Source organism: Xiphophorus couchianus, chromosome 22 (assembly GCF_001444195.1).
Source record: "Xiphophorus couchianus chromosome 22, X_couchianus-1.0, whole genome shotgun sequence".
In the NCBI taxonomy this organism is placed as follows: Eukaryota; Metazoa; Chordata; class Actinopteri; order Cyprinodontiformes; family Poeciliidae; genus Xiphophorus; species Xiphophorus couchianus.
The window spans coordinates 29,555,504-29,572,413 of NC_040249.1; the positions used below are offsets into that span (position 1 = coordinate 29,555,504).

The 16,910-nt window shown below is 36.0% G+C and overlaps 1 long non-coding RNA gene across 1 annotated transcript; it reads right to left on the minus strand.

Moving 5' to 3' along the window:
- Window positions 1–1,230: 1,230 nt before the first annotated feature.
- Window positions 1,231–13,963, minus strand: LOC114137751 (uncharacterized). The gene is made up of 3 exons (XR_003594087.1): window positions 13,311–13,963; window positions 3,637–3,640; window positions 1,231–1,244 (listed from the first exon to the last, which is right to left on the minus strand). It is a non-coding gene; the product is annotated as an uncharacterized LOC114137751 (long non-coding RNA).
- Window positions 13,964–16,910: the final 2,947 nt, after the last annotated feature.

Below are 16,910 nucleotides of genomic sequence, written 5' to 3' on the forward strand. Positions count from 1 at the left end.
ATATACACTACTAAAATATCACACACACACACCCACGCTCACAAAACATATAGACATACTATTCTGAATGACAGGTCAAAAATGTATGTGTGTGTGAACTAACACTAGGCTGAATGAATGAATGAATGAATGAATGAATGAATGAATGAATGGGGTGAGACTTGTATACTTATATGTGTGAGAGTTGTCACGGAAGAGGTGGGACATAATTTGGAGATCAGATGGCTCATGCGTTGATACCACAGTGAAGTTAGCTTCAGGTTATATATTATATATTGGCGCTCCATGGTGTAACCGACGTTTAGCTCAAGGTTAATCCTATTTATGAACGTTAATTTCGACCAGCTATTCTCTACCGCTCCCTCCTTAGCCGGAGCTAACGCCGGAGTAAAAAAAAAAGTTAAAACATAGATATTTACAGTCTAAATTCAATAAACATATATTTTTTTATCTCTTAGAAGCCTCTGAAGTCATGTACATTTCACATTTAAGTGTCATCTTAAATCCTGGCTCTCTGGATGGCGCTACCCGGTTTGGGAGTGGAAACTTTCCTTTGGAAATATGTTTGCTTTGTGAAAAATAATTATGTCCTCTTATCTTAATTCTCCAGTTTCAGACGAGCAAAAATTTAAATTGCTTTCTAATTTAGAGCAACCCATCCATCTTGATACTTAGGAAAATCCTAACGGTCAAACCTTGTTACCTAAAACGCATGGATGACGCAGTCAACGGAAAAACAATTTCTATTAGTTTTGGTGTTGGTTCAATCTGCCAGCTCAGATTTGATCCATTTGCTTGATGTTGCAAGCGAGACGTTTAAGGAATAAACCGTCAAAGTGGATTCTCACTGATCCCATCTGAACATTATTGTTGCTGTCATGATGTTCACATACACACGCTCGAGACGTTTGTGTAAAATTTGAATTGTAAGACAAAAAAAACTCATTTGTTACCTTCTCTCTGTTGGAAAGTTAAACAGACATAACCAAGAACAGAAAAAATAACTCTGAAATAACCTGATTCCTCCGTCCGCTAAGCTTAGCGGACACACAGACATGCATATTCTCACATGTAACAACACGCACGCCATCCTGGAGCAGTCAACTGTGACTTTGTTGTTTCCACTTAGTTCCCTATAGATAGCTTAATTCTGTGGCTAAATTCAAAACGCAGACAGGAACCAATAAAAGCAAAGCACTCGGGCTGAAAACACACATTAAGGCTTACAGCTCAGAGAAAATTAACTCACAAGAAAACACTTTTAATCCAGTTTGAACATGGTCAAGGGTTAGCATTCTCCGCACCTACAAGAGACAAGAGCATTCCCTCTGAAACTGACATGAAAAATGTTTCTTTTTTATTTTTGCACGGTTCACCTTCAGTAGTTTCTGCATATACTATACCTTAAAGAAGTAAACTTTTTCAGATTTTATATTTTTGTTGCCACCACAAATATGTTTGTATTTTGGTGGGATTATTACAAGATAAACAAAAAGGTTTTTATAAATAAATAGATGAAGAGAGTGATATATCTTTATATCCCACACCTTTAGGTGTGATACCCCAAAAGGTCTAAAAATTAAAAACTATCTAGTGTTCTCTTTTGCCTACAGAAGTAGCCTGACAAGTAAATCAAGGCTCCTGCAGATTTCACCAACTCAAAAATAAGACTTTTTAAGACAATTATGACTGAAACATGAGACATGTATCACCAATGTACAAAAAAAAATTGCATATTTCATATGTAAATGTTTGCGCATATTTACATTTTTATATGTGAGAGATTAATTATAGGTCTTATGACATTCTTTCTTTAAATCCAGTTCTTTGTAATCATTTTCCCTATTTGGTCCATTCTCTACTCATTTTCGTGTCCTTCCCAGCTGAATTTCCCTCCACAATATCAACTTTCTTAAAATTCTTCCCCAAATCTCAGTCTTCAGAGTTTGCTGCTTTTAGATCAGCGCCAGTAGCAGCAGCGCTAACCATTTCTGGTGAGCATTAGCCACACTAAGGGAGCAGAACTGACATTTCTGCAGTCTGCTTGTGGCTTTTGGCACTACCTTTATGCTTCTCGCGCTTCATATGATTATCTGCAGTCTTAAATCCTGAAGTGCCAAGATTTTTTGCACCGAATGCACCTGGCATTGTACGGGTTAGCAACAGAAGTGAGTCAGTAGCGAAGATGAATGTAGTCCAGCCAATTAGTGATAAATTACTTACCCATGACAGACGCAAAACAGATAGCTAGCTAGCAAGGGTATACTAATTAGCGATAGCCTCAGCTGTCTCAAGTCACAGAACACAACAAATTTAAGGCCTGTGATTGATGTATTTAAAGCCATATATATATATTTAAATAAATTAAAGGCTTTTTTAAAGAGTTTGTCATGATACCTGAACACCATGTACATAAAGTTACCTGTGTGTAATCTGACCTCAGTATAAACCCTGCTGTTCTGTAAAGCCATATTGGGTTTTTGGAGAACATTACAGAAAAAAACAGAGACAAAAACACAGCAACATTATGCAGACATTTAAAGAAAGGTTATTTTCTAAAACAATATTCCAAGCTATGAGTAGCTGTGATTTCATTATAATTGTGAGCAAATCACTGTCTATGTTCTGCTAATGTCGAAAAAACACATTTCACAATTGCAGTGTTTCCATCAAATAAAGAATGAAATTAAAATCACGGCAAGAGCGACTGTATGCAGCATTTTGGAAAAATTGTAGTTGAATTTATAGAACCGCTATGGATTCAAAATGTTGGAATGACAGAATGTTTTATGAACTGTGACGCTGAGAGCTCTGGTGAAGGTATCTGAAACAAACCATCATCCTCCTACCACTTCCTGTCGTCTTCTTGGTCAATTTTGCCAGTAGAAACATCAGGTTGGTGATCACATGACTTGTGTGATGCAAAATTGCAGTCTTGCGAAGTACATCTTTTTTGATGGGCCCCAAAAACCACCTCATCCTAGCTCAAAAACGTTATCAAAAAACGTTACATTTTCCAGAATTGGTGTGTGTCTATTTAGTGATTTTTTTAAAAACTTTTTGTACTATGGTTAATGGAGAGCTAAAGAGAACTGTTCAATCAATCTTCAGAAAACTTACAGTTTTTCCCAATTGCAAACTTACAAGGAATTAACTTTTCACTTAATCTGAAGAGCTAAAGAAAGGAGAACTTTTTTTGTCTCATGTCAAAGCTGCAGGAAGCCTGAATATCACAACAGCTAACGGAGAACCTGCAACTTATTGATTCACCAGGTGCTAAATGGAAATAAATGCCACATTTTTAATCGTAAAAAACTTTATTTCCTGCCACTTCACAATTAAACACTACTTTGTGTTGCTCTTTCATAAAACACTTAACATCAAGTTTGTAATGTGACTAATTAAGAAAAACTCCCATGGGTAGAAATAGCTTCGTAGGATATGAGTTAATAGGCCTGCTCTTGGTATCAGCATTGCCACCCACCATGACTGATATTTTTCCTGGGAAAATATTGAATTCAGTCTCCGCATTCTGATTTTTCATTCTTTTTCTTTTCCCTGACGCCCTCCTGCCAGGCCTTCCTCTATCTATCACCTTCTGCAAATCAGTCCCCCACCTCATGTTCCCTTTTTCACTCCACTCCACCCCGCCCCCCCTGCCTGTTTTCCATTCAGTCCTCTCAACCTGCCTATTGCCACATCATTATTTCCCACTCTTCTTTTTTCTCCTCTTCCTCTGTCTTTGCCTCCTGACTGACAGAGCAGACATGCTGAGGTAAATTGGGATGTAGGTGAAATGACAGGCTCTTTGTATTGATTTGTTCATCTCCAGCATCCATCACAGTGGGCACACAGGCCAAGAAAACACACTTATAAAGCCGTGCATACACACAAACCCTCACAGCGCTCGCACGGCAAGGAAAGCTGTCCGTGTCCCCAGCCTAGTAAACTAATCACATTACCTTGATGGAGTGGACCATGGAAGTTCACGAGGCCAGCGGTTTGGAGAAAAACCAGAGGAGAGTGTGTTGTGTTTTGCTTTTCAACTTCCAATGTAACAACATTAAATTAACTTGCATATCTGTTTTTGGGGATGTTGTTTTACTGTTTTGATACAGTTTTATTCCATTTTCATGATAAACACATTGCATGTGTATTAAACAATAGGCTATCTTGGACTTTGAATGAAAGACAGCAATTAAATTTGCCCCTTACCTGAAAACATCTGATAGCATTTTAGCACATAGCCTTAGAGGTGTCTGGCCTCAAAAACTGTCTAATTGTCTAAGTATTAACTTTCTGTGAAAAAAAATACCAATTTTCCAATAATGAAAACAGTGAAACCACTTTCTGTCCTTTCAAAATACAAGGAGCTCTGCTTCCACAGAAAGTTGCTGAGTTATATTCCTAAATTAACATTTGCGATAAAACCAGAAAGCCATAAATTTGAAAGCAAATTTATTGTTCAGACCTCAAGTCTAATACATTAAGATTTATTATAGACTGGTTACTATTAGCCAAACAAGATAATTCTCACCATTATACGCATTCAAACAGTATAGCAACATATTCACTAACTGCAGTTGTAAAGTATTTTCACAGCTTTTAATATGGTTAAAAATGCAATCTGCCCTGAAGCCAAACTTATGTGTGTATACTGTAAACTCTTTTGCCTCCAATCCAACCATGAATATGACTTCATGTTGTTTCAAATAGGTAGATGTATCCAACACCGGCTTGTCTTATGATTGTTGACTTGTGGTTTCGTTATGGTTTGATGGAATTTCAGTAAGTTCATAGTTCAGTAAGCCAAAGATTTTTTTTCCAAAGCAAGCAAGGCTGGTGTGATTAGTTTTCACTCTTGAGGTGAGATTTAAGCAATTTCAGGATCTGGTAAGTAACCAGATTAAGTTTGTTATGTTGTCGTACAAATAACCCAGACTTGAAAGAAGGTGTAATTTTTTTTACATGACTGTATGACAACCTGAATAAAAATTTCCTTCAGAATGAAAAATGTATGGAGATAAGAACAGCCACTGCAAACCACATCTGAACACATGCTGTAAGTCAAAATTACTGCAGAAATAAAATACTTATTCCATTTGGCCCTTTGGAAGAGCATGAAATATTACAGCATAAGCCTTGATGTATTCATAAATCCCCAACTTTCACAGAATTCATTACTGACATCGTTGCACCCAAATCAATGTTTTCTAACTTTTACATGCAACGTCATTCTAAATGTATTTAATAGAGACTGTTTAAATTGGAAGAAAATGCCTAAAATCAGTAAATGCTTTGGTGGTAATTGCACTGTAAACATTTAACTGTTTTCCTAATTCTGGATAGTGCACACATTATATTGTTTGATACAGAATATTTTATTCAGCCAGGAAGGCCTCTTTGGCAGGGAACACAGAGGCTAATATTCTGGCTCCAGGCCTGATAACACTGACGGAGCAGCTAAAGCATATTTACTGTTCCTCTCATACCTGAAAATGGCATCTATCTATAAAAATGTTTTTGAAAAGTGACCATTGGCAATACTTCAGTTACACCAAGTGTTTTAAGACTCTTTTTCAGTAGAAATATTAGTGACAAATATATGGCCATATTTTAGCCCCAGACATGAAGGACAGGAAATGACCTATTGACTTCTAGCTAAAGTTATGCTACTTTGTGAGTTTATACTGAACGTACCAATCGGACACACTCACATTTGAGCGAACAAAGATGTTTCGGAATAATAATAGAGCAATTACAGCAAGAAGACCTTGATTAGAGTTCTGTATAATAATCATTTTTATTATTATTGTCTTTATATAAACCCATTGCCTGTCTAAGATGCATCCATATAGATGGCTGATTGATGTTTAGTTGCTTATTTGATAATGAATTGACTTGAAAGAAGGATAGACTATACACATTTTTTTACTTCTTCTGACTTCTCCTTTTCATTCAAATTTTTTTGCTTATCAACATGTGGTATGTTGCTTTTAAACTTAAATTAATGACATGAATAAATAAAAGGTTAACATGAACTTCAGTATCTGACTTTCGTGAAAATAACAGATAACTTGAGTCTAAGGGTTTATCGCATATTGCAGGGAGATGCTATATTTCTGACTGACTCGCATACAGCACGTCTCTTCCAGGCATCCGCTGCATTTGAGGTGAAATGAAAGCGGCGCTGTGGTTTTCTGTTGGTTATATAAGACTGACAGAACACTCGATTCTGCTCTCAATTGTCTTGTCAGCCCATCACCCTGTTAGATACACTCACCAGCAGCCAGCCAGACACACAATCATTCATTTGAATCACAATTTTTACCTATCTGCCATGTCACCACTGATTCTACAAAACTCAACTGTTTGTGGTTTCATTTGAAATATTGCCTTTCAGTCCAAACTCTAGGACAGGAAGTAAGATATTGCTCTTTGCTTGATGGAATGGTCATGTTCAAAGATAAACTGCAACTGATGATTATTTTAGTAATTTATTATTTGGATAGAAAAAAATCCACAATCTGCTGATTTTTCATTTAACCACTTAAGAATTTGCATGTGATAATACATACATAAAAAGGCAAAAACCCCCCCCAAAAAAACAAACAAATAATTAAATTCCTTAAGCATTTTATTGCCTAACCTTTAATGAGATTGAATTCTTTAGTGTTTGCTTGATAATTTTCTGCTCATTTTTCTGGAATATTTTTATTAACCTATTAATAATTGGAAAACTTTTTAAAAAATTCTTACACAATTTGAAATGTCACTTGAGGAGTTCTAGTTAGGAAATATTTACAGACACAGAAGGGTGTTTTATACTAAATGGAATATGTATATACATTTGTACACTTTTGGCTTAATTAATATTCTGAGTATATTTTTTTTCAGCAGTTGGCTTTTTATTGGGTCTGTGTACTGTTGTTGCGCAACACCCCCCCCCCCCTCCTTTCTGTCTCTACTCTCTCACTCTCGTACTTCCTCTTCTGAGAGGGGAGATGTGCTACCAGCTCTCCTTCTAACGGGTTAATTGAGTTTCCTAAATCTGCTGGGATTTACCCTGTCCAGAACTGAAGTAAACTCTGTTTAAGCTGGTTTCGAGAAACGATTCGCCTGGTTATCTGACGGCCTACATCCAGGTGTCCCACCCTTCTTCCCCCTGTGAATTAGCCAGACTGAGCAGCCTACAGCCAACTAGTTTCACAGAGCACACCTGTTAACGGTCGCTCGTTCTCTATTTTACAACTTGCATTTGTTATTGAACCAGGTAGGTTTTAGTGACTCGGTCGAGTCCCAAGGATGAGGTTTTAAATATGGGCTACCAGCAACCTAAAAACATTTTCCACTTTTTCCTCTCCAGAATCAAACATCATAGCTATTTTACAACCCTCAAAGAACTTTAAGGTGACTCATTAACTGAATGTCCACAACATCTTTAGATTTTCTTTATGCTAAATATTTTATTAGTAAGGCATTTTTGCAAGGGTCAGTACAGCTTAATTCAGTAGCAGAAATAATCAAATAAGTAAAATCAATCATCTAGTCTATCTTTCCCTACTGCTGATACTGAGTACTAAAAAAGGGAACCTTTGAGAGAGACGGACGGAGTTTGGCGTTTCGAACCCCAGACCTGGCTTGATGATGAAGAAGGTGTTGCAGCAGGAGGAAGATGTTGATCGATGAAGGCCAGGATCTCCGCAGGTCCGATGAACTTCTTCTCCGCATGGATGGTGAGGTCACACAGGACTTGGTGCTGGCAGGAAAAAAGGCACCAGTTCTTCTTCCTTGTCTTTGTCTTCATCTTTGTCTTTGGGGTCAGAACCCAGCCGATGAGAGAAGTGCGATTCGAAGCCACAGATTGTGGGCCAGACGGGTTGGTCTCCATGTGCAGGACAGTCTCCGGCTCTGTGGCCCCGGCTCTTCTTCAGCTGCAGAGTTCTTTGTCCATCTCGATCTTGGCTCGAAGCTGCCCGGAGGATCCAACGAACGGTTCCTCTTTTGCACCCACCTTATATAGGGTTTATCTGTCTGCTTAGACAGATGATCTCATATCCGTCACTATCTTAAGAGACATCATGTCATGATGTCTGTGCCAATGTCTCAGGGTTGCTCAACCTCCTGTTTCCATATAAGGTGCTGATCATCTCTGCTCTCCTGTTAGTTCCCCTTTTTCCCTTCCTGTCACCTTTCACCTACCATCTACCTCCAACATATCAGTGATGTTTAATTGCAGTTTTACAACCTTTTACACCATTTCAAGTTCAATGTCAAAATCACATTTATATCACATTTATTTTCTTTAGCTTCTCTGATTTAGCATTCATTTATAATTTTATAACCATAACTTATATCACATTTATTTTCTTCAGCTTCTCTGATCTATCATTCATTTATGATTTTATAACCATAACTTATTAGTTACTCTTATTATGATCTTAATGTGAGTTATTACAGATGTTTTTCTGAAAAGAAACCAAGAATAATACATGATTCTAATTATTTACTACTAAAGTTACAGTTACTTGTTTTTCTTGTAGTTCCCACAAATATAAGTGTAAGTATTATTACAAGTAAACCAATATTCATATAAGTATTTTACTTTGAATCTTATCCAATTACTAATAATGTTTAGATTTCATTCTTTAAAACTTTACCTTTAAACTAAGGAATAGTCTCAGCTATTTTTATAAATCTGCAGGCTGGAAACTTCCTCTTTTTCCAGGAAACCTGCTTTTCCTGTTTAATGACTCTCTCTGACTGACTATGATTTCTTATGATTAGATAGAAAAAAGTAGAATTAAAGCAAAGTTTGCATGAGACAAAAACAACACACACAACCAGATTTATTTTATTGACACTTAAGTCTACTGTTGGGCCTTGATGTCACTTGAGTGATTCATTTTAAAGATAACTTTATTTATTATTACTGTTAAACTAAAATCTCCAGCATGGGGAAGTGGGATGAGCTCGGATTTTCTTGACAGTACTGTCTGCGTTAATTGATTTCTAAATTAGTTGATGATTATGTTAATAATCCATTCATCACCATCGATCACAATTAATCATTCCAGCCCAAAATTTCTGGAACTTGAAATAAAGAAAACAGGGGGCGGTTAGTTCCACATGCAGCCAAGATGTTCCTAAACTCACAACAAATTTACTTAATTCAATTAAAAAATTTACGTTAAACAAACTTATCTTTGTCAGGATGTTATTCGTGTCTCCTTGGGGTTTTTACTCACAGTCTTCCATATCTCCTTTTTCAGTGTATAGAATAGATTTTGTGTGAGATGTCTTCCTTTTTTCTTTATTTTGTAGTTGTGTTTGTGTATGTAATTTCACACATTTACTATGTAGGAAAATAGACTTTTGCGTCAGTGTAATGGCTAGAATCTGATATTGAAGATGCAATTGGAGAGGCATAATAGTTCCTACACTCACCCACACAAATCGTTAAGATAAGCATCCAGTAAGTCAAAGCTATCACCTTATGGTGCCACTCAGTAAGATCCCCAGCTTCAGCAGCTTTTCCCCCACAGACCTGACTGCCAGAGGGATACATCCAGAGAGAGCCTTAGTATTCATACCTGTATCATATCTAAGGTGGCGTTCTGCCATCATAATGTCAAAGAAAATGTGTGAGTAGCTTCAAGTTCCAAACACTTCCACACATTATAGATTTCTCTGAACAGAAACTCCCACATGGCTTGTTTACATCTTACAGACTGAAGAAAAGAATAATTATCTGATTTGAACCTTGCAGCAACCTTTACACATTTCATATTGCAACCACAAGCTGTATTTTATTGAGGTTTTATGTGATAGAACAACAAAGAAAGAGGTATATGATCTTCAAAGGTTTTCACAAACACAAAAAAAGACTTGAAAAATCTGAAGAAAGTCCCCTACACTATGACGTCTCTAAATAGAGCAAAGTTCAACTGAGTTTTTTTAGTAGACACGGCTGGTCTGTGAAAGCCTCAGAGGTTTGTTGGTGAAAAAACAGAGTCATGAAGATCAATGTCAGGCCAGTCAGGGTTTACATTTTGGCGTTTAAAACAGTGCTAGGTTATAAAATCTCAGCTTTTGGCATTTAAAAACCATCTCCTTGTTCTAAGCTTTGACCTGTACAGAGAGTTTGGACTTTTGGCAATTGAAAAATGATTACTTGCTGGATGTGTGGACTCTGTTAAATTTTTAAATTTTACCCAATCACTATGTCTGTGATGTATGTAATGCGCCACTTCAATGAAAAGCTTTGAAAGCTTACTGGAAGTTGTCTGAACTGTATAAAACCATCCTCACTGTGAAGGGAAAAATGCTGAGCCAAACAAGGCAGCTGGTTTAATATTTGACCAACATGGACTGAACGGCATCGTTCACTTCCTCTGCTGCCATTGCTAAAGACAAGCAGACTGTAATTCTTACACAGTGCAGAAGATTGATATCATCATTCACAACTTCTCCTTCTGTTCATTGATTGGCCTGGTGGAAAATCTACAGGAGAAACGAGAACTGAGCAGAGTTGTGCAGGAAGGCAATGGGCAGACGAGCATTTAATGGCACAGCATTTAAATGAAAATCATTTAAATTAGCTTATCCTTAAGTAATAAGGATAAGCTATTAAAACCTTTGTTTTAACCTAAACAAAGGTTAAAAAGAAGACACACTTATCTTCTGTTAGAAGATATGTGTGTCTTATCTTCTAACAAATAGACACACTGACAATGATTTAATTTCTTTATTGATATCTTCCTTCGCTTATTTTCCTAAACATTGTTTTCCCTTTTCAATCAATGCTAGATATACTTACATTTTAAGTTTTCCATGTTTTGATTAGCAACTCCATTAATAAAGAATAGTGTTACATTAAAATATGAATTTGTTTCTTTAAAAAAAATGAAACACTGGTTATATTTCTCACATCCTATCAATCAATTAATCAAATTTTATTTGTACAGCACATTTCAGCAGCACGGCATTTCAAAGTGCTTTACATCATATCAAACACAGAAACACAATGCGAGATAGAATCAACAATCAAAACATGACATTAAGTCAAGTTCCATCAATAAATTTGTAATTGATTACATTTCAAATACAATCCTACTTACCAGGTGAACATTTTTATTTTTAAAGAAATAAATCAATGTCATCAACAAATCACTGCTTTATTCAGCAGTGAAGCATCATGGGATAAAACTTAGTTTTCAAGGTTCATGTCCTTTACCTGTTAAGGTCTATCAACCTTCATTTCCTGCCTCCTTCTCTTTGCACTGACTCCAGAGTTGAGGCTCAGTTAACTCTGAACAAGCCATTGAATTAACTTCCCAAAATTATTTTACGATTCAATTTAATGTTTCAGCAGACATCAGGGAAGTTAGCAGCAAGCTTTTGATCAGTCAACCTGCTCCAACATTGTGTTCATGTCTCTGACTCCTTTGTTAAAATGCTCTCTAGTTTCTGTGTTTTGGCTGTTGTGAGTAATTATTTTGGAAGTTCCGATTACTTTATTTCTATACCAATATACAATTTAAAAAGTGCTTCGTTAATATACATTATACCTGATGTTTTATATGACAGTAATAGTAATTGTCATATAAAACAAATTGCAATTACTAATTAAAAATGTATATTACTTTGTAATATAAATTACAAAAACTACAATTACAGTTACAAAAACTGCAAGCTGGTGAGTCACAGTTACCGCAGGTGCAAAATTGTAAAAAGTGAAAATGGACAGTCAGTAAATGCTCCTTTCAGAGGTTTCTGCAGCTTTCTGATGATAGTTTCTTCTACCTCCATTAGTTTGCTTTTGTCAGGTCTAAATACCTATTAGAGACAATTTTAACAAACACAGGAAAGACAAGAGAGTTAGATTCTTTGTTTCTCGCGAGGAGAACGGACAGAGATGTGCTTTCAGTTACAAATCTCCAACCGCTCTGAAAACACATCTCCCGCTCCTCTGTTTTATTGATTTTAGGAACCCTGCCACACGGGGCGCTGCAACTCTAGGGGGTGGGGTCAAAGCATTTTAGTTGCAGTGCTACAAGACAATCACTAAACTAAACACATGGTATCTACAATCTAAATCCTTCTTGCTCCAAGCACGGCGTCGAATGGGACACGTTGTATAGCTTCAAAGCCTCCAAGCACGGCGTAGAATGGGACACGTTGTATAGCTTCAAAGCAACGGCTTTGTATCACAAAGAACAAAGCAGAGTTTCCTCTAGGGTTGTAAAACTCAGCTTGGAACAACTAACACCTCCATCTCTCAGGGAGTCCTGCTGAGAATATCTGTCACCTCCCTCTTCCAAGGAGGGATTAGGAAGAAATCAGAATTAATGAACACACAGAAACATTATCTAAATGTAACTACAAGGCTACATAATACAACAAATATTTGATAATACTAATAATACAATTTACCCAACATTTCCCTCCTGTTTATCGAATATTTGGTGCACTTCTAATATCCCTCCAAAAACAGTCACTTCAAATGATTTACAGCTGGGAGTTCATGTTTTGGAAAGCAAACATGTATACACTCAGAGGTCACACCCAGTCCAAAAGCCAGGATCTGGATACCTGTCAGAAGAATCCTCATCAGAGTATCCTTTGTCAACGTCAGATTTTTTCTCTAATAAAGGATACATCTGTGCCATCACCGATCACAAGTTGTTAAAACAGACATTACATCATCGACAGGAGTTTTCATTAGCATCATAAACATAAGCACAACACAACATTCTCTAGTGTCATCGTCATTATCAGTGTCAGCATAATCAAACAATGGCTTAACTTAAAAAAAAAAGTAAATTTGCTTTGTCATTTTCCATCAAGGGAATTACTTTAATCCTTTTTATCAAAGAAGCAGGCCTTGAATGAGACCACATCCGCAGGGCACCAGGAACTGCAAAACTGTTATGACAAAACAGAGATCAGATTCTCCAAAGGCATCAATTCATTTGTGTAGTTATCACAAATATCTTCAATTCACTGTGTCCGAGTGAATTCTCCAACGCTCGTGGCTCTGTGGCTGCTATCGTCAAAGCAAGTGTGCAACCGCTTCTTCAAGCAGTGGCACTCTGCCTCAGAGACAACAGCTTGTGTTGCAGAGTTCAGAGTCAGGCTTGGAGCTCAGAACTCCAAGCCAGTCTGTATGTAGTTAGCCATGAGCAACTCATCACGTGAAGCCTTATCTCCTACTTTGTCCAGTTCTGCTCATTAAATGGTGGATGTAATCTATTCAATCTATGCTTCAATTATATATATATATCACAACTCCAACCGATGGAAAATACCAAAACCCTGTAATCACCAGCTTCAAAAGACATGTTTCCAAAGTAATGTTTTGCCAAAATGTTAAACATATGCAGATCTTCCTCTTAAACCAATCTTATAAAATAGAATTAAACAAACAAAACAAAACAATAAACAAAAGCTTAAAATTTGCTGCAGTTGTACAGTTTACATTTATCATCAAAACAATGAATATCAGTGTGAAGTAGACAGTCCAGTTTAAATTACTTTTATAGTACAAACTGGATCTTACTGGTTATTTGTCTAAAACATTCAACATGCTTTCCTTAAACAAAATTCAAAAGAGTTAAACCCGGAGAAATTATAATGTCAACTTAACAAATCTAGACATTTTCAACATATACCAATTTTACCTAGGTCTTTTACTTGTCGTTGAATTTAAAGTTTTATTCAAAACGTTTTAAATGGATATAAATCAAAACAAAATCAAGTTTAGAAAAATCACCATAATCCCACCTGAGTACTTTTACTGATTAGTGATAACTTTAATCAATAACAGATTCTTCAAAACATTTCTTAAAACATTCTTGCTCCATTAAATTAATGCTCTGAAAATGGCTAACACAATAATATTTTTAATTTCTATAATTGTTTTCCCAAGTTAATTTACCAAAATATGCTTCATTAATCGCTATAAATTTGTTATCTATCGTTTCAAAATACTTTAGCCCATTGTCAGAACATCTTTCAATGGAGAACGACTCAAATCCATTTAAAAGAAACATATTTCACCAGACCATATCTTTCCTTTCACTTTTTTATATGTAACACAGATCAAACATGTTCTTCAAATAAAAAATTTTATTTAAGTAATATAAAAGATAAACCTATAACATATTCTCCCCCCTGATGATGCATTAAGTTTCTAACGCATCACAATTTCTACTACTTTAAATAACAATGTTTATGAAACAGGTTTATGATGTTCTCTGAGAAATTCTACCAAATTCAATGCTGCCTTTTTCCCAAAAGGTAAACTCGTCAAAACAAACAAAACAATTTATTTTAGCGTGCTTTAAATCTTCAAGATTACTATTTTTCCCAAAACACTTCACGTTACAGTTTTAAAGCTCCTTATCTCATTTTACTCTTATGATTGTCAGATAATTCATTTTACAAACTCCTCAAAAATTTTCACCAGTGTTTGACAAAGCGTGTTTACCAATTAAGACTCTGTGAAGGTTTTGCATAAACCAGCCAGAGAGACGTTGAAGAAAATTCAAAATATAGTCAATAAAAAAAATCCAAAAAATGATAAATTAGGCCCATACTGAAATCAACATAACAAAAACACAATACAGGTAGTAACAGAACAACTCAAACACAAACTGACCTAACACAGACATGAGGGGACATTAGATAATGGCTGATCAGACCATTAACACACACTAAGGGGTAATTAAACACACAAAACCCTAACAAATACTGGTCAGTATATGACTAAATCTACAAATGAAAGAAAGTAATTAGTAATATTTAACAAAATAAAAGCACTGATACTTAAAGTTAACTAAATGAGTGCCCAACAAATAACCAACCAAAGAGTCAGACCAACGAAAACAATTCAAAAATAAAAATCCAAACTACTCACTACTCAATATATAAAGTAATATTAAAAGAAAACAGAAAATCATTACCAATAGTGTCTGTGTGTGACAGTCAGGACAGCTGTCACAGACTCAGTGATTGGATGCAAAAACTTACATTTAACATTTTCCACATTATTTCAATGCTCACTAAGTATTTGCTTGTTTAAACTATCTACACTAATCTGAGCAACCTCTATTGTCAGATCACAAAAGGAACTCTTAATTTTTCTACTGCTTTATTAGGCTTTGACACTCGAATCATCAGATATGTTTTAGTTTCTTCTAATTTTAAAATTTGAACTTAAAAACCTTTTGTCGTTCCACTACTAAAATTGTAACTTATATTCTGATATTTTGTCAGGAGGTACTTTTAGATGTTGGGAGAGAAAGTGATTTACATCACACCTTCTCGTTCTGTCTTGCAGAGCTACTGCAAGTGGGGGTTACTTCGCACTTAAAAAATAGTGGTATGCAAAAAGGCTTCACATGTTAATTAGTTGAATCTAGTGGGGTAGCAGTTACAGCCCAACTCTGTGGCCCCCCTGCGGAGCTGCTGCAAGGGGGGGGCTGCAAGTCCCCTGATCTACATTATTCTCTTACAAAAGTTCCACCAGATCCTCTTTGATTAACCCATAAGTTATTTCTAACTTAATATTATCCTTCAACAACAAATTTTGTAAATTTTAGCAAACTTTTCTATATTCAATCAATTTCTATTTAACAAGAAAGTTACTTCTAATTTATTCTGTCTAAATCCTCAATAAGTCCTGTAGATTTTAATGATATTTTATCTATCCTAAAGTTTTGGTCAGTTTAAAAAGACTGATTGTGAAACTATCTAGAATCGGTTGCATACTGCAGTTTGTTGTTATCTGAGCAATGCCTCTTACAGTTAGAGCCTGTTTCTATTTATTTATTCACTTTTGTATCTATCTTACCATCCCCCAGTTGAGACATGCAAAACCGCCATGGCTCAACATTACAGCCCACCTATACAAATTTGTCGGCAAGATAGGCTTATTTGCAGGTCACTTATAGATTTGATCTTCTATTTTTGCTCCAGTTTTAATCCAAAGAACTTTTCAGGAAGAGCAACAGCTGCAACGGCTGTGTGTTTTGTATCTGTATACAGATAGGTCACTGTGATCTTAGCTGGAGTGACCTTGTTGAGCCTGTCTTCATAATTCTTGTCAGGCCCAGCCGCATTCTTGAACCAAAGAGTTATATGTAAAACTACAGGCCTACCATTCATGAAAAGAGTTATTTCTGGTCTTACTCTATCCATAGATAATAAATCCTGTAGATTTAATTGGACCTCTTCACTCTCTAAACTTTCTGATTCTAGTCATGCTGACTGATCTGTGTATTTTTCTGGGCAATTTCTAGCTATGTGTCCTTCCTTCCCACAACACCAACATCCTAAGTTGTTTTGTTTAAAATTATTTTGTCTGAAGTTATGTTGTCTGTAGTTCCCTCTTCCCATTCTCCCTTTCTGTCCTCTGGGGTTTTGACCTCTACCCCTAAAGCTTCCTCTTCCTCTCCTTATAAAATATTGTGGGGGTGAGGGTAAGTCGGGATATAGTTTTGTTATTTTGGTATCTGTTAACTTCAGCTACTTCCCCTCCCCCTCCTGCTGCTTGCTGCTCCGCTGCCTGCCTTTTCACACTCCTAAACCCTGTCTCATCATCTTCCTTCCTATAGAACATCAAATTTTTTGATTTCTTTTCCCCCTCTTCTCTTTTTTGTGCTAATTCTAACAAAAATTTCACATCCTCATACCCTTCTTTGCGCATTTTCTTTAAATTTGACTTTGTTTTTTTTTTTTGTTTTATTTTATCCTGCAGTACTGTTAGTTTTTATATTTTTTTTTATTTATTTATTTATTTAGACGGCCGTCAAAGTTATAGTTTGTTATTCATTTATCTAAATGTTTAATTTTATGCGGATCCTGATTTTCAACATATTTCCAGTCATTTATTTTTAACCTGTCTG